Source organism: Polypterus senegalus, chromosome 7, assembly GCF_016835505.1.
Source record: "Polypterus senegalus isolate Bchr_013 chromosome 7, ASM1683550v1, whole genome shotgun sequence".
Taxonomy (NCBI): Eukaryota; Metazoa; Chordata; class Cladistia; order Polypteriformes; family Polypteridae; genus Polypterus; species Polypterus senegalus.
The window spans coordinates 159,782,165-159,806,633 of record NC_053160.1 but is presented as its reverse complement, the minus strand read 5'-3'; positions in this window follow the sequence as shown (position 1 = coordinate 159,806,633).

The window sequence follows — 24,469 nt, the reverse complement described above, 5'->3', positions numbered from 1 at the left end:
GTGGGTGCAGCAACGCACTGTATCAGTGCATGCTCCCCAACTTGACTTGACTTGTGCACAGTACAGAAAGTACCAATAATAAAATAAATACAGCACTTTGTCTTCTTCTTCCTCTGTCTTTTCTGTCTCTCTCTCTCTCTCTCTCTCCTCTCTCTCTATCTCCTTCCACCTCCACTCCTTCACCAGCAAGTTTCACTTCTTACTTATTATTATTATTATTACTTATTCTATGTTAATTAATGTTGACTTATGTTTATTTTTTATTGTGTCTTCTATTTTTCTATTCATTTTGTAAAGCACTTTGAGCTACATTTTTTTGTATGAATATGTGCTATATAAATAAATGTTGATTGATTGATTGAACTATGGCTCAAAGGGTAGTGGCAGTGGGTTCCTTTTATGCCAATTACGGGGGAACTTCCAGTAGCCCATTAGCACGATCTGGAAATACTTCCGGGAGAGGTAAAAGCCCAGCGTAGTAGGGGTCTGCAGCCCCTGAAGCGCCTCTAACTCCCATGGAGCCCTGCTGCTGCAGCCCAGGGGAGCTACCATCTATCACTCCAGGGGAGATAATGCCCTGAGCACGCACCCCCCCCCAAGTCCTTCCACTATAGAGGCGTCCCGGCCATGTAAGGGCCCCAGCTGTCTGCCACAGTGTGTGTTTGTGTGTGTGTATAGCTGAGTGTGGTATGTTGCCTTGATGCTTTATCAGAAAAAGCAGGTTTAGAAAATTCACAGACTTCTGTTTTTATGAAACACTTTTTGGCATGAATGAGACGAACCTCAAATCTGAAGTTACCAGTTAATCAGTCATGGTAAACATTCCTGTTACTCTGCTTGGTGAATAAACGTAATGATGACATGGCTCAAACACTCACCTCAATGACGTTGCTAACCCCAGCATTTATCAGAAGTAGCACAGGGTGTTCCCATCGTCTGCTAAGATATCAGCACATTTGGACTTTAAAATGCAACCTGTTCTGTTACAATCCACACTCACACAAAAGACGTGGCACGTTGTTCCTTTATATTAGGTGGGTAAGGAGACATAACACGTTTCTCTCATTTGGTTTAACAACATCTTAATATTTATAAAAGAATTCAATTTTTTGACATTTTATTATTTTGCCTTTAACATTTTCTTTATTTTTTTTTATTTGTGTTGTGTTGATGCTTATTCCCTGTTAGGCTTTTTGAGATATTAAATGCCTTTAAAGCAAAGACCAGCACTGGACCCTGATGAGGAAGACTAACACACACATACATAAAACACACACGCATACAATGTACTTTTTTTAAACAAATTGTTTATGACTACTAGGCATCTTCTTTGGAAATCTGGATTTGTCTTACAGTATGTCAGGTAAAAAACAATGAATTATTTCTCAAGTGCAGTAGGCTGAAGGATGTCTTTGTTCTGGTTGAAGGATGTTAATATTTAATATTGTATCAGAGTAATAGAGCATGCCGTTTAAGCAGGTCTTTATTTTTCAGGTAACATAATCACCAACTGCTCAAAGGCCTGAAATGAACAGCATGCAGTCTCTTTATTCACTTTAACTGCACTTTTTGATCCTTTTCCCTCCCCTGTAAATACCAACAGTTTAACTTTTTGATTCTTTATCGATTTTTCATGCATTTTGAACAGTCAGCCTGTTTATTTTTTCATCTTCCATTTCCCCTACAAGCTTGTGCCAGCATTGATGGTTAATATACACCTGATGTCATAAGAGACATTTAGTCATTTATATCACCATATGGTAACATTTTGATGTATAATGACAATTTAAAACAAGTGTCTGATATGGAGTTTAACTTGGTTTTAAGTAGTAACAGAAAAACAGAGAGAAGGATTACAGAGAAAATACACAAAGCTGGGCTGTCTTTGGAGAGGAGATGGCTTAACAATGAAATTCTTTCTTTTGCTGGGGAGAATACAGCTTCTAAAATAAATCAATCTGAATGAAATTAGGTAATGGCGGGCATGGGGGTCCTGTGGATAGCACTGCTGCCTCAGATTCAGCATCCATGCTAGGTTTCCGTCTGTGCAGAGTTTGCACCTTCTCCCCATATCTGCTCTGGGATGTTTTCCTCAGCTGCTCTGTTTTCACTCCCACATCTTGAAGGCATCTATGTGAGGGTAGAGGTCAATCTGAAGTGGCCTAGCATTGCTTGCTTAATATTGCTGTGTGCTTGAGGGGGCCCTGCAATGGACTGGTTTCCTGTGCATGGCTAACAATTGCCTTGTACTTGATGCTTCTGAGACGGGCCCTGGCCCGTCTTGATTCTAAATTGAATTAGGTGGGTTTAATGTTATGTTATGTAACTGTGAATATAATTAATGGTGTGTGTGCAGGGGAGGTTCCATGTTGTGCTTACATAACACCTCAACCTATTTCCATGAACATTTTGAAAACTGACTGTGGTATTACTTTCTGTATCACCAGTCAGCTAAAGAAACAGAAGATCATTCAAATAATTTTTGCTCACTTTTTTGTTTACTTCCTGAACCCCTCGAAATCAAAAAGATATTTACAATATTTACTATAATTAGCAAGACAGTGACTGTGTAGGATTCCTTAATTTGCCTTTCTAAGGTCTTGGAGAGAAGCCAGCTGAATGCCAGTAATACTGTGTGCCGCCTTCACCGCCCACTACTGAGTCAAGTCGAGCAGGTGCCGTACAAGGGTGAGATGGTGCCAGGGAAGATGGACTCCACTGTGCCCTGCAGAAGTTTGTGAGCACAGATAGAGAAATTATATTAGTGCATTTGAACAATTCATGTTTTAAAATCATATAGATTTTATGTGTATGTGTAACACTACCATTCAAAAGTTTGGAATCATCCAAAAATAGTCATGTTTTAGTACAACAAGGTACCAATAAAGTGATTTCAGAAATATTGTCAAGACATTGCTTATGTTATAAATGGCTGCTACTGCTTGAAATTGCCAATTTCTAATTTATTATTCACATATGACTGAAAAGATCCAGTTTTAGCAGCCATTACTCCGGTGTCCTAATGGTAAACTTTCTTAACCTATCCTTACTTAGCCATGTTTAAACACTAATTGGTTATTAGAGAAACCTTTGTAATTGTGTTAGCACAGATGGAACATGTTAGTCTGTTCAATTAAATGAGTACAATGTCTTTGCAAGATACCAACATGCCTAAAGTTTAACTGTGGGATGAAAAATGACCAAAAACAAACAGCTTTCTCAACAAACTCATCATTCCTTTGCAAAATTAAGGTTATTCTGTGCAACACGTTGCTCAGAAGCTGAAGATTTCATAGAAAAGAATATGTTACTGTCTTGAGAGAAGAGAGAGAACTTGACCAAACCAGGATAGAAAAACAAGGGGAAGACGCAGATGCACAACTGCATAATAAAAGGATGAGGACATCTGTGTCTGTAGTATGAGAAGCCTCACTGGTCCGCAGTGGGCCGCTTCTTTAAAAGTACATGCCAAATACAAGTGTCGTCTGCAGTGGAAAGAAAACGTTAAAAGTGACAAAACACCACAGACATTGGATGATGGATTTCTTAGCGATTTCAAATTTTTGCCCATTTATTTATTTTTTTTTTGTTTTTGTTTGACAGTTTCACATATGACTTTTTCTTTGAAACTCCTAAAGCAAACATCCCAGAGTCATCTTCCCACTGTTGCAGATGATACTGGTACAGCATTTGACGTATCTATTTTGTTTTACTTTTCATTTAACTTATTTTTCATGCTTATGTACTGGATGTAAATAGAGTGGCACGGTGGTAGCACTGCTATCTCACAGTAAGGAAATCAAGTGTCACATGCTGGTTACTCCCTGTGTGATGTCTGCACGTATCCATATGGGTTTCATCTCGGCTCTCAGGTTTCCCCGCACAGTCCAAACACGTGCAGCTTAAGAGGACTGGTAATACTAAATTGGCCATATATGTTGTACCTTTGTGTAAGCACTCTGAACCTGTACTTAGTCAACAGTGCTATGTGAAAATACATTGAAGTAAGTTGAGCTTCATGCCCTAGAGATGGATAAGGTAACCCAGATGCCAGGTGATCACAGTCATTGTAGTTTTTCTTTCCAATTACAGTAAAACATCCACTATCTGTCACTCGATTAACTATCAGTCTCTATTAACCATTAGGGCCAGCGCCTACCTATTAGTGTACTACTACTGCCATGCAAAACGCTGTGAGCTTTGCACATTGGAAAAACTCTCCCTTGCGCTAACGCGTAGTGTTCTTCCTCAGCAGAAGAGTGTCAGTTACGTACCTTCAGTTTTAATACCATTTCTTACTTTTCTTTTGTTATAATTAATCTACTATACGTTGTGCAATGAATAGACAGGAGAGAGAGAAAAACGTTTGGGGATTCTACCCCATATAGTAACAGGCAACAACAAAACAATCACGAAGAGTAAACAAAAAAGACTGAGTCCCAAATAGACTAACTGAGGAAGGAAGGTACGGGCTTTTATAGTTGTTGTAGAGAAAGAAGTGGGTCCATGCGTGGAATGGTGGAAGTGAGGTCAGTAGGAAGGCATGGTCTGGACAGGAGGGCAGAAGTTGGTGCTGGTTTACAGGGGTTTCCCTACTGTGAATCTATAGAAGAGGAAGAAGATAGGCTGGTACACTTTATTAACCCTAGAGCTGGCATCTTGCCCTCCATTAAGGCCTTTGACTGCCTCCCATGTGCACGTGTGTGACAATTGTTATGGCCGATAAACATATGTGTGTGGTGATGGAATTGAAATTGAAATTATTAAACATTTATGAAATGGTGAAAGTGTTTCAAGTCTTGCTTCAATTTATGAAGTAGGAAGAAAGAACTGTGAAAGATATGAAGCGTAATGCTGACAAAACTGAAAAATGTGTCAAAAATGGAAACCACTGACTGTAATTTTATTCTGTATTAATGTTAATGTTCTTCTGTATTGTAATTTTCTTCTTAAATTCTGTCATATTATGTTTTGTTAATACATTGTGATCTGCAGGCAAGATGCGATTGTTATAATACATTTGCTATAATATTAAGGTTAATGTCATTGTCTCTGTAAAACACTTTTAAAGGATTCATGCACATGTGCAGGCTAAGTATGGCACACAGGGGCTAGTCTGCCTGCATTTAGACCATTACTTTAGCAGTTTGAAGAATGAACAAAGTGCAGTGTAGGGATTGTGCTATTCTTGTATTTTTTTGGAGGTGGGGTTGAGTCTTTACTGTCCTTGTTTGGAGACCAGAGAGGACCAGCACATAGAGCAGCCAGTATAAAAAGGCTTGAACATGGCCAGACCCTTTGAAGCCTATGGATGGAGGATGTCATCAGTCCGGAAAATCCTTTCAGCGCAGTGACAAAAATGGCAGACTCTATAGATCAAGCTCCAACCTTGGTATTTGTCTGCTATGGCTTCCTTTCGTCTGTTATACAGCGTAAATCGTTATTAAAGAAAGCTAAGTATAATTCTCTTATGTGATTTTTGTACAGCCGTAATCACTATGGGAGGGATATCGCTTTTTAATATCATATCTCTATATTTTCGGTTACTTAAAATGCTCCAATTTAAAAGAACGTATTCCAATTAGGGAGCTTTTGCTTCTAAAGAAAACAGTGATGCACTGTTGGGGAGCGGAAAGGGTGGAATGAATGCTGTAAGTGACGGGACTAGGTGGAGGTCTTCTGTTGTGTAAGGGGTAGACATGAGTGACAGATAAAGTTAGGAGGAAAAGGAAGGTGTGGCAGAAGGAAGTTTTAAGTAGGGAGTCAGTTGACAATAAGCAGGAGTGTTTCCAATATGGAGAACAAAATAATGTAGAAGGAGATAAACTGGTTGTTAGGGAAAGCTTTCTTTTATTGTATTAGAGGTATACTCCGTAACCCAGATAATGGCGTATAAGACAAGGCACCACAAGACTCCACGTAAAACAGAAAATTCCAGTACCTCCGAGTTGTATTTGCTTATTACACTGGTCATTACAATATTATATTAATTAATTAATTTTGGTAAAACTATATTATATTTTGTTAATATAGTTTTGTTTTGTAAATAAATATGACTATTTGCTACTGTATATCATTTTTAAAGCAGGTGTTCTGTTATCTGTCTTTTCTTTTATCCATCATGGCCTCGGTCCCAACCCCGATGGATAATCGAGTTTTTACTGTAGTTTCATAATTGGATTAAGAATGTGTGAGGATGTTATGTTATGCAGTTTCTTAACTGTAACTAACCACTAACTTTTAATGAAACGTCTTCTTTTACTTCTTTATTTTTTCCCACTTCTATGTGAGGTCGATGTGCTGGATCAACCTCCTTCAAACAGTACAGCTCTGCACCTCCTCGCCAGTCAAACCCTTTTACTTCAGATCTTCTTTTACTTTATCCATCCACCTCCACTTTAGCCTCCTTGGTTGGGCCTCATTCTTTCTCAACCACATAAAAGTTCCTCTTAAATTATTATTTTATTATTCAGAGAAAATCCAGTAATTTTGTGAATTATTCACTCCTCTTTGAAAACAAAAATCTGTGAAACTTTTCGCACAATGGGTTGCAATATTACTAAACAAAATCTCAAGTTGTTTATGTAAACTGGAGATCCTAACATATAAGAATTGTCTAGGTAACATAGAACAATGGAACAGGCCAAGGCAAAAAAGTTTGCTGGACTGAATATTTTTTCTGCGTGCTAAAACATCTCATTATTTAAAAAGGACACATTAAGATTACTACAATGCACACAAATGGTACCCAGTAAGCAGCTTGGATTCCCAGTTATTCACACCTCATTGCTAATTGCCTGTGTGGTTAAAACATGAAGCAATTAAGAACTAAAAATGTTAAAATAAAAGGCATAAAATAAATGTGGATGTTCAATGAATACAGTGTATGAGTACTCAAAGCTGTGACAAGAATAATCAACTCCATAAATTACTGGTAATTGTATCCGGCAGGGGGGACATTTTCCCAAGAATTGTGTTCATTAAGAACTGAAGCCCTTCTGAAACTTTCAAATTTCCTTCTCCTCTGCTCATAGTGAAGAAATTAAGATAATATGGCCCTTAAGGAAGAAGTACTTAGTGTAGAGGCTTAGAGGGTCGTTTGCATTTTGCACTATTATTTATATCTTTATTAACTTTTTAGTTTGTTTTTCAAATTGCTCTGTCTCATTTGTGATCTTCTATTGATTTCAGTTTTTAAGATGTCCACAGTGTCTTGATGGTGTAGGGGCCAGTACCATGGACTACGATGCACATGGTCATATGATGCAGTGTAAGATGCCACAAGAGCCATTTTCATCTCAATGGAAGGAAGCCTGAAATTCTTTTTCCTGAGGGAGCCTAATGAGGCTACATCCTTACTGATAAACTTTCATTTAATAATGCAGACATTAGTCTCCATTTTTAACTTTTGTCCTCACTAACCCACAATTGTTAACCCTCCCAAAATGGGTACCTTTGAAGACACTCTCCAGAGCCGTATACTTATGAAAGCATCTTCTCTGCTTTGTAGTGTGGATGTGTAGAGCTTTAAAAATGCACACTCTATATTTTTCCCAGTGGATTCTGGAGTTCATCAGGGGTATTTTCTTGCTCCTGCTCTGTTCGGTGCTTGCCTGGACTGGGTGTTGGACAAGGTCCTGGGGTCCAGCAGATGTCGGGCATCTGTTGGTGAAATAAGATTCACGTATTTTGACTTTGCTAGGATTCTGAGTGTCTGAGCTTGCAAGTGTTCTGATAAAAACCAAGATCCAGGCCTTTAATGACCTCTTGGGCACAGCCATCATCAGTGTGTCTGTTTGTGGAGAGAGTGTTAAACTTGTTGAGAGGTTTACGTACCTAAGCAGTGACATACATGTCTCAGGTGACTCTTCCTTTGAAGTCAGTAGGCGGATTGGGAGAGCATGAGGAGTCATAAGGTCACTGGAAAGGGGTGTATGGCATTCCTGGTATCTGTGCAAATGGACAAAGGTCTGAGTCTTTAGAATCCTGGTGCTTCCTGTTTTGCTATATGGTTGTGAGGCATGGATGCTATCCAGTGACCTGAGACAAAGGCTGGACTCCTTTGGTACTATGTCTCTTCTGAGAATCCTTGGGTACTGCTGGTTTGACTTTGTGTCGAATGAGTGGTTGCTCATCGTGTCTTGAATGACGCACATTACCTGCATTGTCAGAGAGTGTCAGTTACAGCACTATGGCCATGTGGTGCAATTCCCCAAGGGTGACCTGGCTCACAAGATGTTCATTGTTGAGGACCTGAGCGACTGGACCAGGCTAGTGGGATGCCCATGTAACACCTGGCTGCGGCAGATAGATGATCATTTCCAGAAGGTGTGACTGGACTGTGTGTGTGCCTGAGGGGTTGCTAACCAGGATCCCGAGCCATTTGGTGATGTGGAGGGTGTGGCAATACACTGAAAAAGTGCATGCTCCCCAACCTGACTTGACCTGACCATATGGTAAACTCATACTGTAGATGTCAAAGGCTTGCCCTTCCCTTTACAAAGTATATAAATATCAATACAAAAGTTCAAAATATATTGACAAACTTTTATATTGTTCAGCACTGAAGTGGCCTTCAACTTCAACCAATCACTGCTCGAAAATGTGAAGAAGCTAGGGGCATTATTTTCAATAACAGAAGAGTACATTGTAATACATGAAATTACATTTTAACTATGAGAGGTTGTCAACTTCCATGAGATGTTGAGGTAAAGCCAGCAGTCCATTACTGGCTTTGCTCTTATACAAAAAATCATTCTGAAAGCATTCAGAAGTGTGTGGACAACATTTATACTGTAAATGTATCAAGAGGCAGCTACCTGCTTAGAGCTCGTACCTGCTTTACTATTACCACTGCTCGATAGGCTCTGGTTCCCTATAATCCTAAATTGAATTGGGTTTCAAAATGTTACGTTAAAGGGTGGAAACATTTATAAAAAACGTCATAGAAGCTCCAGATTCTTGGTTTTGAATCTGAAACCCATGTGAAATTTGTATGTTCTTCCTGCAGTTGCATATGATTTTTTCTGGGTGTTTGACTTTCTTCCCTCATCCCAAAAATATGCATTTATGGTTACGTTGCAACTCTGAAGTGGTCTTGTGTGACTGAGTGCGTTAGCTCCTTTCCCAATTCACCAGTACCCTGCTGCCTTGAAATAAATATCCAAGTAAGAAAATATAGTAACATTAAGATTAGGTACTACCCATAATGCAATAATTTAAAAAGAACTTAATAAAGGCTTCTTTGGTCTTAACCCTTACAAAGAATCATTAAAGTGGTTATTTATCTGTGTGCAACATGGCATAATAAAATAATTTCACTTTGGTGACTTAAGTGGGTGATAATATGCCTCTCTGTATTGCATACTTCAGCATAGAACTTATGAAATCCTAATGAATGATAAATAAAACCAAATGAAGCTGTTATATTCACAAGTAATTTTGCCAGTGTTTCACAAACTCTTAATATGCTATATGGCACAAAGCAGAACACCAGAAATGTTACCAAATTCAAACATACCATATGCACCCACTGAACATATTATTAGGAACTCCTGTATTCCTGCTTATCTTTCTCATCAGCCAAACACGTGGCAGCAGCACAGTGCCTAAAATCATGCAGATACAAGTCAGAAGCTTCAGTTAATGCTCATATCAAAGTTTGAAATGGGGAAAAAGCATGGGCTCAGTGATTTTAACTGTAGCATGGTTGGTGATGCCAGTCAAGCTGGTTTGAGAATTTCTGTAACTGCTGATCTCCTGGGATTTCCACACACCACAGTCCCTCAAGTTTACTCAGAATGGTTTTAAAAGAAAAAAAACATTCAAGGAGTGTCAGTTCTGTGCATGGAAATGTCTTGTTAATGAGGGAGGTCAGAGGAGAATGGCCAGACTGGGTTGAGCTGACAGAAATACTACAATAACTCTGTACAACCGTGGTGAGCAGAAAAGCATCTCAGAATGCACAACACATTAAACCCAGAGGCAGATGGGCTATGGGATTCTTGTCAGCCAAGGACAGAAAGATGAGGCTTCAGTGGGTACAGGCTCACCAAAACTGGACAGTTAAAGACTGGAAAAACGTAACCCTGTCTGATGAGTCCCAATTTCTGCTGAGGCACACAGATCAGAATTTTGCACAAACACCACAAAGCTATGGACCCAACCTGCCTTTTGTTAAGTGTCCAGGATGTTGGTGTTAGTGGTGCAATGGTGTGGGAAATTTTCTTCTTGGCATACTTTGGTCCCAATATTACCAATCATTTACAGGTATCTCTTGAAGGTCATGGCTTATTTCAACATTGTGTGTGTGCTTCACTAGACGGTCATAATTTACCCATCTTCTAATATCCAGTTCCAGCACAATAATGCACCATGTTACAAAGCAAACGTTGTCTCCAACTGGTTTTATGAACATGACAATACGTTTGTGATGTGTTCAACAGTGGCCTTCCCAGTCAGAAGATCTGAATCCAATTGAAAACCTTTGGGATTTATTACAATCATGATGACAAAGATGACAAATCTATGAGATTCAGTCATGTCAGCGTAGACCAGAATCTCAATGGAATGTTTCCAACACCTCGTGGAATCCATGCCATGAAGTACTGGGGCTGTTCTGAAAGCCAAACGTGTTCCTAATAATGTTCTCAGTGAGTGTATACAGTATATTTATATAAAGCTAATATGCTGGCTTAATGTGAACGTTTCTTCAGAGGTCTCTTGTGATGGAATTTTCTTAAGGTCATAAAGTGATGTGGTAGTAAAAATGGACAAGGCTGATCCATTGACATTAACAATGGCACTCTAATAGCTTTCAGTTGCTTTACAGCATCACATTCACAGTGAGAATATTGTATTGATTAGCCATTGTGAACGATAGGGGGCGCTCTCGCTCCCTTGAACCCCTGTCCACGACTCCAGACACCAGGTAAAAGTCCTCAAGTTGACTATTTTTATGCCACAATACTCATTATATAACCAATAATACACAATAAATCAATCCTCCAGCTCCCAGACGCGTTGCCACCCTTCCACCCAGCTCAGCTCGCCGTCTGGGAGCTCCCACAGTCCTTTTATAATACCTGACCCGGAAGTGTTCTCAATCCCCAGTCCATGTGATCCTCAACCACTTCCAGGTCAGGTAAAAGTTATTTTCTTCAACCCGGAAGTCCGTTGCTCTCCCTATGACGAACCTCCAGGTCACAGGGCATGAAGAAGCCCTTGGTCCTCCCTGCAGCTCCCTCCTGTGGCCCCCCCGGCATCCAGCAGGGCGTTGCATAAAAACTCCATTGTCCATGATGCCCTGCTGGTCTTCTGGGGACCTCCATGCTGCAAGGAGGGCTCCACCTGGCGGCTTGGGGGTATTGGCCGGGATAAATGGCCGGCCATCCTTCACACCATTTATAAGTTCTTTGTGGATACCAAAGGCCACCTGTGCCTTTTTCCCATCTACTTCACCTTTAGTTTCCTTTAATGCAAGTGTTACTTGCTTTTTGATCAAATGTTTGACAAAATAGCATCTCTCCATGTATGTGATCTGAGTTAATAATGCTGGACTTCATTGTCTTTTGTTCTGTGTATTGCAGTTACGCCTATATCTTAAGTTTGTTTGTAATATTTTGCCATTTCACCCATCCATTCATCCATAAAACGATTTTCAGTTTTTGCTTTCTCAAATTCATCTGCTTAGTCATGGATTTAGACTGATATATTACTTATGAAGTTTATTCACCCTTCTTTTAAAACACTGAAACACAGTGGGTTAAATTTGGCTTTTTGACATTGTTCAACAGTAAAAGACTTTTAAATATTAACATGAAAAGATATCTCTATAAAGTGATCATATAAATATGCACCTCCTTCAAGTCAGTATTTAGTAGATGCACTTCGAACAGCCATGAGAGCGGAGTCTGCGTGCACAGGTCTCCACTTACTTTACCACTTTGGATCACGCTATCACGCTGCCAGTCATGCTTTAAAGGGTCCACAGGTTGTCCTTTTCCATTTTTGTGTGTTCTGCCAGAGAGGAAAAATAAACAGGAAAAAAAATAATTTAAAACACTAGATTAAAATGGCAGCTGTTCATAGGCAACCTCACTTGCTTTTTTAAACTCAAACTTTCCTTCTCCAAAAAAAAAACTGGCAAAAAGCATCAGGCGATGGATACAGCCAAAAAGATTCTTGCATGCAAATACAGAGGGGTCAACATCAAAATCCTAAATCAAAGTCAAAAGTCCTTGCCACAAATCAATTACCAAGATATACTGTACTGAAGAAAAGAAAAATGCACATAAAGTTTGAAATAAGCATCCACAATCTTGGATAATCAGCACATTCACAGTGTGACAGGTATCTGGTCACACTTACAGGTAATCTAACTTAGACACCATTTAAATATCTGACTACGCCACCCAGTTTTATTAAGAGACTGGGAACTCCTGAAATTTACCAATAATAGCACACAGGTTTCTTTAAATTGGGTGGTGAGTAAACGCACAATGAAAGACACAACAGTAATTTCAGGAAAACCAACAGTAACTTCTATTACACCAGACAATAATAAGTACATTAAAAAGATAAATGAACATAAACAAAATCTAACAATATCAGGTTTGTAATTCCCTTTTTTAAAAAAAGGAAATCACACAGTCCACACTCTAAAAGCCCGTTAAAAACAGAATTGGAGGATACAACCTTTGGTGGTGCAGAGTCCAGTTTGCGCACTGTGTTATCCCAACACCTAATCATTCAACTGTCCACGGATGCACTCTGTTCACCAGACACTCGTTACCCAACAGAAGTTTTGTCCAATCATGGAATCCCTGTCAGCGTCTCCTCATCGTTCTTTTTCTCCACTCTGGGCTCCTTGTGTTGCTGTGACCTAGGCACACCGCACTTCTCGTCTGCCAGCTTTGCTCGGTCCTTTCATACGGCTTCCCTCTCTCGCTGGACCCACAACCGGCGTCTCCATGTGCTGCTGTCCCATCCTCCCTGGAAGTAAGTGTTGTCATCCTTGTGCCTCATGTCGTGCCAGCCAGGTACCCTTGTCTGCCTACGAGCCCCTGTGCTCTGTCCAAGTGTCTTGGCAGCGTTCTCAGTGGACCGTCCCTGCTGCCTTCTCCTCCCCAGGAGTTTAAATCTCCTTCAGTCCCTGCCATTATCAGTTCTGGACAATCAGATTAAACAATGGCACATCTACATTTCCTTGGTTTAACAATTAATGAAAACACAATTTAACAAAATGTATTGTTAACAATCATGAATAAGTACAGATATGCTGATTAGAACCCAATAGCGTCAGACATGTAATATCCAAGTCAGGTAAATGCACACGTCCTCCAAGGGAGGATCAGGTCTATTATCACAACTTTGTATTGTTTGTATACTCAACCAGCCAGACTTCAAAGCCGTGACTCCTTTGCCAGAGAACAATACCTACATCCTGCAGACAGCCCTGACACAATTAGTAACTGTATTATTCAGGAAATCGAAAAACAAGGTCCCCTTCTGACATCAGCACCAACCTTTTAAAGCGACAAACTAATAACCTTACATGCCACATACTGCTGATGAACTCTAAGATGCAAAACCATAGTAGCTATAAAACAAAACAGTTCTTTTAAAGGTGAAACCCACAATAAAATGTAACACAGTTTTAACATTTTCAGATGACATCTTATATATAAACATCTATTTGTGGAAGTGTGTGTGTGTCTGTCTGTCCAACCCTTCAATCCTACTACCAAAAAATGGAGAAACTGAGGAGAAGAACCATTCAGAGAACTGTAGGTCAAGACAAGCATTTTGAACTAGATGGCTGCAGCAAAAGGAAGCCAGTGGAGAGAAAGAAGGAAGCCCTACCAAGAGAGAGTTACAACAGTCCAGCCGAAGAAGAACCAGTGCCTGAACAAGGACTTACATGGCACAATTAGTGAAGAAGGGTTGAATCCTCTTTATATTACGTAGAAAGAAATGGCAGGATTGGGTCATTGAAGAAACATATTCGATGAATGAAAGTGATCAGTCCATAGTCACACCATGATTCCTGATCATGACTGATGGAGATGGAGAGACATCTGGGGACAGAGAATCAGAAGAGAAGTGTAAGATGTTTGATTTAGAAAGGTTAAGTTTAAGGTGATGAGCATTCATCCATGATGAGTTGGCAGAGAGACAGCTGAACAACCTGAATGGGTTGTTATTATGAATTATTTTGAAGAAATGCAATTCAAAACCCAACATTCTTACACTAATCTTTGAAATGTTCTATTGATAGTATGCCTTTAATATAGAATGAGTGAGTGTGCCTGTATGTACAAGTGTAGCCAGTGAATTGAACTCTACACATTAGACGGGGACAGGCTTGAAAATGAATGGATGGGTACTAAGTATAACCACAGACTGTAGTATTACATTTTAATTATATGGAGATACCCTTTCATTTGGCTGGAATCATCAACCAGAGCAACTCTTATACTGGTCAATGTCATATGGCATTCCTGGTGTCAGCTGTATGGTGCTAGACAGCAATGACCTGTTTTAAGAAAATTAATGGATAACAGTGGGAAATGTTTAAATTAATTATCACAAGTCAGTATGAAAAACGGAAAAAACAGTATGGCCTAAAGAGATTTTTTCCCCAAGTTTAATTAGCACAGATTTAGTTCAAAATATAATGAAAGAAAGCACTAGTTTTCCCTGAGGAATGGCCACTGGGAAAAACATCCTTTTGATGGTTTTAATTTCTTAATCAGCCACCAACATAATTAAACCAGGCATCAGCATTTGAAGAGTTGAGTCTATGCAAGTTGTTTGAAGAGACGAAATGTTTCTTAAGCTGAAACATCTTAGTGACTTCAGGCCTCACATATAAACAGCTCAGTGTGAGAGTTAACTATCATGGATGCTTTGCTTCATGCAATGAGTAACCACTCAAAGTACTTTTAAATGCAGAACTTTGTTTCAACTAGAAGCAAGCATACTACAGCATTCTGTCCAAAGGTCATTGTATTAAGCCCCTATCAAAAATGCCTTTGTTTGCATATATTATTCACAAAAGGAGCACAGGCCAGTCAAGTAACTCTTGTCAGATTAACTCCTAAACAGGGACCTTGTGAATTAAACTCCAGTGCCATAGTCACTACACTGCAATGCCTACCTTCTGAAGACTGTGCCTTCAGTTTCAAAGAGTATCTAACCTTGGATCACAAAAATGGTATGAGCAAAGCTCAAGATGCCATTTTATTTAAATACCTTTTCCTGAATGGCACAATAGCATAGTGATTAGTGTTACTACATCAAAACTCCAGAAACACTGGTTTGGAATCCTTGACTTTTCATTGTCTATATTCAGTTTGTATGTTGCATGTGGGATTTTCATTTGCCACTCCATTTTTCCCTATCACATTTCAAATATATGTATTTTAGGCTTATTGGTAACTCTAATCTGGCCAAGCGTGAGCGATTAATGGTGTTTGTGTAAGTGTAAGCGTGTTCATTTGGTCAAAATCATACAGTATTGTGTGAGCCCAAAGCATCTATAGTAAAAACTGAATAGGAACAAGGACATTGCCACCCTGCCTGGGATTGGTTCCTGCCTTGTGCCCTGTGTTGGCTGGGATTGGCTCCAGCAGACCCCCTGTGACCACAGTATACAGTATATGTATAAATATCCATATATATATATAAACACCTTAGGATCCCTAGTTATCTAGATATCGATTAGGCAAAAGCAGAAAAAGTGTTAAAAGAAAAGAATTGTCACTGATTGTCAGTATCCTACTAGTACAGGCCTGAGTTCACTTTGATTAAGTCTTTTTTTGTAGTATCATTGAAATTATTTTTGTGATTTCTACTAATGATCTAGTTCAGGCATGTCTTGATTTGTTCTGTTTAATATGTGGCATTATTATTGTCCTTTATGCTGTTTCAGATTGTTATTTAATTCATTTACTCTTCAGTAGTGCTGTCAATAGCACACGTTACCCTGAAGCCCGATTGCAGCACAGCACATATAACTTGTGTTTGGTTTTTGAAAACAAAACAAGACTACATCTACAAAAGAGTTTAGTTTTTCTGCTCATATGTGACACAATGCAGACCTGATCCTTTTAGAGAAGTATGATGAGCAAAAATACAAACATTTTCAGAAAGGATTCAAACTGCTTTCATAACCAGTGTTTTGAATCCAAAAGCTCAAAGCCTCACCTTCACCAGTCTTAGCTCCTCTGTTGTGTTCAAGGGTTCTACCTGTGCTTTTTTTGCATTTTTACTTCTTTTCCATGTCATCATGAGCTGAAAAATTCACAGACATCCTGCACTGAAATGATGAAATGCAAAGCAGCCAACAGTATTTGTCAATTTGTTGCTTTTGTCTGGCAAAATTGTTTTCTTACATGAAGTATTGGGGCATCATTGCATGCAGTGGTCTAGAGCCTGTCTATTATGAGGGGTGGCTTGTTCTCAAACTGACTGTCTGACCAAACTACTGTGCTCTTTGCTCGATCAGCTGCTGGCTTGCTGCTGCTCCCATGCCACCTGAGCTGCATTTCGTGCAGCACTACAAACATTTTAAAGTCACTGCCATGCGAATTTTCCTATTTCCATTATCTCTAACCTGCTTTGCATGTGTATCACGGGACTTGCAAAGTATGATGTGACTTGCCCGTCTCACGGGACATAAAAGTGTCTCTCTGTCTCTCTTCAAAAGATCATACCTCGTCGCAGGAAAAAAGTTTCTTTTTTATAATAGAGAGATATATATTTATATATATGGACACAGTAGCTATATGTCTTTCTCTGTATATACTGTATGTATAACTGTATGTACACATGGTGCATGTGCTCTTAGATTGCATACATTTCTTAAACTGTAATAAATTTGTTTTTCTGTAATAGTTTATAAAACATACATGACGGTATAGTACAAAACATATTGACCATTAAATAATATAATATAAATAATATTAATAATTATAATAAAAATTTTAATTTTCACATGATATAATCATTGGGTGTAGCTACCATGCAGTTAAGAGTCATATTCTGTTTCCTGATAACTGTCAACATGGAGATTGCACCCTCTCATTATGCTTATTTGAGATGTCTCTGTTTTTTCTCCCACAACTTAAACACATGCAGATTAATTAGCCTGCCAACCACCACTTGTCCAGGGATAACTGAGTCAAGCTGGTTGTGCAAATGTGACTTGTGACCAACAAGTACCCTGTTAAGGTAGGTTTCTGCTCTCCACAATACGCTCTAACCTCCAGTGAAGCAGTGTCGATGAAGCATAAGCACCATTCACCTTATCCTAACATGCATGTTTCTACCTTGTGACTGATGTTATATGGCAAGCTGAATTAAATTAACATTTAGAAGTAATTAGGCTTGCCATACATGTTATATGGGATACGCTGATGCTCTCCCAAACCTTAAATTTGACTAAGTAAATGAATAAATGAATGGTCATTTTTCAGTTTTGTCAACAGGACATGGTATTAGTTTCATTCACACTGAACTCTCAATTTCCATGTAGCTTTTTCTAGCAGAGTCATTTTTAATAATTTCATTTAACATACTAAGAAAGCAATTACAATAAGCAGGTGATATATTAGTTTTTTTTTATCTTAGCACTTTACACTGTATTTTCTTATAAAAGCAAGAAAAAGGTTTATTATAATATCATAAGAAAATCATGCCAAAAATTTATCCTGGTGATCATTTGTAATTTTCCCATTGATCTTTAAAATGTGATATTATTCTATAATATAGGATTTATATTAAAAAGTTAGATTTATACTAAGTTCTATCGCAGATTTAGTTATAAAATGCAAACTTCCTTATTCCTTAATTTAGAGAAAAGCCAAGCAAAATGACACCTTTTATTGGCTAACTAAAAAGATTACAATATGCAAGCTTTCGAGGCAACTCAGGCCTCTTCTTCAGGCAAGATGTAATACCGAAACTGAAGTTCCCCGTGTTTTTATCCACACACTAGGTATACTGCTGCTGGATTATGTGAATTTCCCCTTGGGATTAATAAAGTATCTATCTATCTATCTATCTATCTATCTATCTATGTAATCTTTTTAGTTAGCCAATAAAAGGTGTCATTTTCCTTGGCTTTTCTCTACATTCATAATGGCTAACACGGTACAACACCCTAGTACTTCCTTCATTTAAAAATCTAATGACAATACGTACAAGCTTGTTTTGCAATATGCCTCAATGACAAAAAAAGGAAATATATTGTAATGAATCCACAAAAGAGATGATAAAGAGCTGGGGCACCACCCGGTAACCCCATTTATTTGCAAAAAAACAACAAACAGTTCTTTGAGATAGAATAAGGGTTAATATCTTTTGCGTCACAAACCCAAAACATTTCTGAATCAAGATAGTGGTATCTGTGCGTTTATCTGATTCTGGCAGGAAGGGGCGGGGTCAGGAGGGCAGACAACAGAAGTGACATCAGCGGTGGAAAGGTTGTCAGTCTTCCATTCTGCAAAGTGGGGAGGGAGGAGAGAAGACTTAAAACAACAGCGCCAACTCCTGGTTTGGCAGGTAATTGCCATCAGCATAGCCCTTAAGCGGTCTCCAATGTGCACACGCGTGATTATATTAACAATTATAGCACAAGATAAACACTTTGGTTTATGTTCTTAACAGTTGAAGAGCTAGTAGATAATGATCCTGCTAATTATGATTTCATTTTTTAAATTAACATTTTCTTGTTTTTATTCAACATACTGTACATCACCTACTACCATACTATTACTACTGGAAACCTTAACCTGATGGTATAAAAATTGAGAGGAATTTTTAAAAAGTAAAGGATAGTTGAAAGCATATGCTAGGAATTTTACAACAACAAATATCAGGTTCAGGTTAATATGACTGATAAGAAATGAGAAAGAGATAATAGCTCATAGAAATGCATCTCCTGTTGGGCAGGATTTGTTTGCTGTAATTCAGATTCATCCGTTCGGTATATAATAAGCCCAATTTTCTTTTTGACCTAATTTTAAAAAGCTGGTTTTACATAAAATCAATTTTTATCACAAGAAAATGAGTTTAGCTTTGTGAAATCATCCATATTCTACCCCTACTTTAAAATGGTCACAGTCATGAGAATTCTGACTCCTGTCTATTCTGGCAAAGGTGCGACATCCAAAATTTTGATAGGACAAGACAAAGCCCACTCATGCACACACAGGAGTACCAGCTAGAGCTGCTCATCTATTCTGTAGCCAGTGTTTGGATTGCAGGGAGAAACCCATGCAAACATTGTTAAGATCTGCACAGAAGACACACCAGCATAAAAGTGAGTTAGGTTGCAGTGCTGTGATAAGCAGCATGCTGTATTAATTTACTGCCCCATCCTTTCTTAGCACAACTGGGAATGAAGAAAAAAGTTATACTGAGCAGAACAGCAGATCATTAGAAGGTACACAGAAACATTGTAATAATAAATAGTTGCCAGTTATCCAAACACACATGCTCTTTGCTTTGTAGAAGGAAGATAGATTATCCAGAGAAAAGTGCTTTGGAAAGATCAGGGGTGTCGCTAGCTTTACAACTAATTAGGGACCTGGCCTCCCCATCTGATAATGTCCTTAGTGGATGTCATAGAGCAGAGGGGGTTTTGAGGTCTCCCTTGGAGTTCTTACACAGATTTATTACCTTGGAGTTGGAGATCAGGTGCTGAACACCTAAATCCATGGGATGGAGACCTCACGAATATCAGGGGCTAAAGCCGATGCAGACTCTGAGGCCACAATGGAGACCACTGCACCTCTGTGTCATGACCAAGAGTCATGAAAACCATTTAAGATGTGTATTAAGATTCAATAAATGTGCCACTGAAACCCAAAAAAATTTCACAGAGACAGAGAGATAATAATGTGAGGAGCATATGGTGCTAATAATCCTCAGGAGGCCCTAACACTAGACTGGAGAAAGAGTAGCTAAATTTAAAGATATAAATCAACCTACATGTACAGACAGAAGTGCTTATCTAAAAATAACAAGCTTCTAATGCACGAATGATAAACATTACAAAGTAAAATAAAATAAATATTAAAGAACACAGATACAAAAGATAAATGTTAAGTGTTTCAAAATCGTGAGAAAAATTGATGTATAAGTGCACAGTGTGATAAGATTATTCCACAAAGAAATATTTCCAAACACAAAAAAAAGGTTTGGGGATCGTCCCCGTATATTGTCGTCCAGACAAATGAATAAAGAGGTTGATTCATACGACTTTTCAGTGCAAATGAACAATGAACTGCAATCAAAATGGCGTTTATATAGCAGGATGGATTATGGGACAGGAAATGGTTGGCAGGAAGTGACAATTGGAGGCAGGAAGGCAGAACCAACATCATTAGAAATGGACAGGAGCAATGGATTGATGGAACCGGAAGTGACGTGTTCAGGGTGAACCGGAAGTGACATTGTTGTTGTGGCCATTTTGAACCCGGAAATGAAAACTTCTTATTTTTCTTCACGTTTTCTGTAGGTGAAAAGAGATTCAGGTAAGTATCACGTGATAACCCTTTGTCTCGCAATATTTCACTCACCTTTAGGCTCTTTGACTGCCTCCAACTCACACGTGTGTGACAACTAGCTGGGAGGGTAAAAGGTGCTCAAAGAATGTTTGCCTAAAAATGTCAAAAGTTGACAATTCAATCATGTTGTACTTCTAGACGCTTATAAAAAGTGATGGTCACTGTAATATCACGCACAACTTTACCAATTATAAGACCATAGCACACATAAAGTTATATACTGCAGATGCATCAGCTAATTCCAAAGAATTACACAGGGCAGAATAAAAATACCAGTGTTATTTTTGAAAAACTATTGCTTTTTCCAGATTTTTTTGACTATTGTCATTGCTGTAAGCTTGTGCTCAACTATGCCAAATTTGAATTTTTCTGCTCTGATGTTTACTTCAGTACATGAACGTGTATTATGCATTCACTTGCGGACACCTGGCTCTACATGAATACGTATATAGCGGAATGAAGTACATAATAATGTACACCATATAGTTCATGGTGTAGATAATGTACACCAAGCGGCAGTACGGTAGCAAATATACCTTGGGACCCTTCGGTGGCATAGCGAAACAAGCAATCAACCTCGGCAGCCAAAACCAAGTCGGCCCTGCAATTGAGACCAACCTCGGTAGCCAAGATCGAGCATTCCCAGGGATCGTGAGGGAACCGCTAAGAAAGGGTGTCACAGAGGGCCCGCAAGAATTACGATCAAGAGCAACACCCGAACCCAGGTGCCCCTGAGTTGCAGAGGGTCACAAGAATGATGACCAAAAAAGACTTTATTTTGGGGCGGAGTGGTGGCTCTGAGGCTAAGGATCTGTGCTGGTAACCCAAAGGTTGCCAGTTCAAATCCCCATTACTGCCAAAAGAGATCCTACTCTGCTGGGCCCTTGAGCAAGGCCCTTAACCTGTACTTGCTCCATGGGCACTGTACAATGACTGACCCTGCACTCGCTCTGACCCCAAGGGGTATGAGAAAACTAACAAATTCCTAATACAAGAAATTGCATAAGGTGAAATAAAGAACAAAAAAGGATAGAATATGTGCAGTATTTAATTGACAAAGAGGTGCCATGCATACTTATTTACAGCAACAGTAAAACTTGCACATAAAGGAATTGATTTTTCTTTTTACTTATTTTTGCCTCCCAGGCAACATCTGAGTTTGGCACAATTGCACCGTCTAGAGACTAAAACTCACATATGTAATAACTGATTGTTGTCAAAGACTTTTAATCTGTTTAAGTATTTTGGGACCTTTTGATAATATTAAAAGGCAAGTGTGTTAAGATTATACCATTTATCCGTATGCCGATTGGTGTAAACTGAAATGGTTGATTGTGTTATGCAAATGAACCTAACTTACTTAACACTGCTGCTTTGATATATTAGTCAGTCTTGTCCTGCTGCACTGCGCAGTGCACATGGCAGGCTTCATCAGACTTGTTGCAATAAAGGACATCCAAATTTGGAGACATTCAAATGGTGACTCTTGATTATTATTTAATTTAGAATTTTCCCTGACACATGTTAGAAAATATCAAATTGAAGCTGAAAATTTTAAGTCAACCTATTAAGGGGTTTTCTGCTCTGTAATTGTTTCTCTTTTTTAGCATTTTATTTCCTCTGCTGATCACGTGTTTCCATAAGCCATCTTGTTTTAAAGCTAATTTTTCTGATTGATGTCTCAGTGTTTATATAATCAAAAGTATGTTCTGATACAGCTTTATTAGATATCATTTCATGTACAGTAAGTAAGTTTGTTCATGAGCAAATTGGCACCTAATTAATTATCATTAATGCTGTTTCTTTTAATTCAGCAGTTATATCTGCCTAGAGGTTCTGCTTGTCATTTGCTGATGAACTTAGCATCCCCTATCACTGTCAGTGAGCATGATTATCGTTGATATCTCATCTACTAGAAAACCCTCTATTGGTTTTAAACTACTCAGACATATTGCATGTTATTTTTACAGGTGGAATGTAGTCAGTTTAAGTGATTTTCTCAAGGTTACACTCTGTGCTAAGGTTTTGTACCTTTAGGCAACAGACCACACTGCCTTTGAGGTTTGTTAATAATGGGTTTAATCAGGGAAGATCAAGAGGCTACATTCTTTTTAACAACTGAAATATTCTACTTTGTATGCCTTAGAATGTATTAGTTTTGTGACTGATTGAAAATTGAAACAAAAGGATTTGAGCCTGTGGGACCAGAGCTCTCATTACTCAGCTAATGAGAAAAATGAAGCAGTCCAACATCAGTGCATTTTGATCACAATGGAAAAAATAATCTCTTTTTTTTTTACTAAAGTGCACCTCAGATGCAGAAGAAAGGTTATGTTTTGCTTTGTTTTCTTCATTTATTAGGTTTTTTCTTATGACAGATCGTAATCTACCTTATATTTAATAGTCCTTGTCTTTAAATGTGTTTATGCATTTTTCAGCTGATAAAACCATGTAAAGTTAAATGTGATTTCCAAAAAAATGGGGATAAGCTGTTGATAATATTTAATTTTAATACTTTTAAAATCATTTAGGTACACTAGTTATCAGGATTCTTGCTGATGACATTGTGTTGTGTAGTGGCAAAGAAGCAGTGGAGAGGAAGTTGGAAGAATGCAGAAGGGCTTTGGAAAATAGAGAGTTGAAGATTAATAGGAATAAGGAAGAATATGTGAGGTTTAATATGATCAGGAATTAGAAGTTAGCCTGCGAGTAGAGCTATTGAGAAGAGTGGATATATTTAAGTATCTAGGATCAGAAGTACCCCAAGATGGAAAATTAGGTGCACAGATATACCATAGAGGGTAGTGTGGATGAAACAACATGAAGAATCAGGAGTATTGAAGGTTAAACATAAGGTTTTAAGGTAAGACCACCATGTATGGAACAGAGACTTAAGCAGTAAAGGGAGTGCAGCAGAAGAAGTTAGATGTGGAGGAAATGAGAATGTTGAGATGGATGAGTTTTAGAAAATGACAGAATCAGAAAGTAGGCAATCACAGGAACAACAGAAGTGGGAGAGATATCTAAGAAGGTACAGGAAAGTAGGTTAAAGTTGTATGGACATATGATGAGGAGAGACAATGAGTATGTGGGCAAAAGAGTGATGGGAATGGAAGTACAGGGGAAGAGAAAGTGAAGGAAGTCAAAGCGGAGGTGGATGGAGAAAGTAAAAGAAGATCTGAGGATTGCTTGTTGGTGCTGTTTAAATGAATGAACTAGTGGATAGCAGATATTAATGATTATGTTTGCCTTATGTTTGGAATTAGTGAAAGCATTGTTAGATACAAAGTGCTTGAAGTTAAACAAATTAACCGCCAGTAATCCTTGTCACGCTGACTTATAAACTATACACAGTTTCATTGGAGAGTGGAGTGAAGGTCCGATTGATAGCACAAGTGTGCACACAGTACACATCCATTAAGTGCTGGTACAACAACAAACAAGGGAGTGCCAAGTGCCCTACACAGTACCAGTGTGTACTGACCCACTTCAATCCCTGTACATACACAAAGAAACAAAAATCCAAGATAAGTGAAGCTGCGTAAACTGATGGGATTTATCCAGCAATGTGTCCTCCTCATATACGGGATAAAGTAATAAATATCTATTAATTATGGACCCAAATCTCTTTTATGTAACATGAAAGACCTTTTTAGCTCTTTTAAATACACTAGCTGAATTTGCTTACATGAAAAACATTTAAAATTGCATATTTAAGTGAGAACAGTAATATTCTGAATTTCAGTTTTCACATGTAGCACACTCACACATATGGTGATCCAGGTCCTTATGCAGTATATGTTGTATGCTATTTTGTGTCTTCTATTAGTATTTTTTATATTGCCAACTAATATTATTATTAATCCTCCTTTTAACATATAAAGCATTAAATG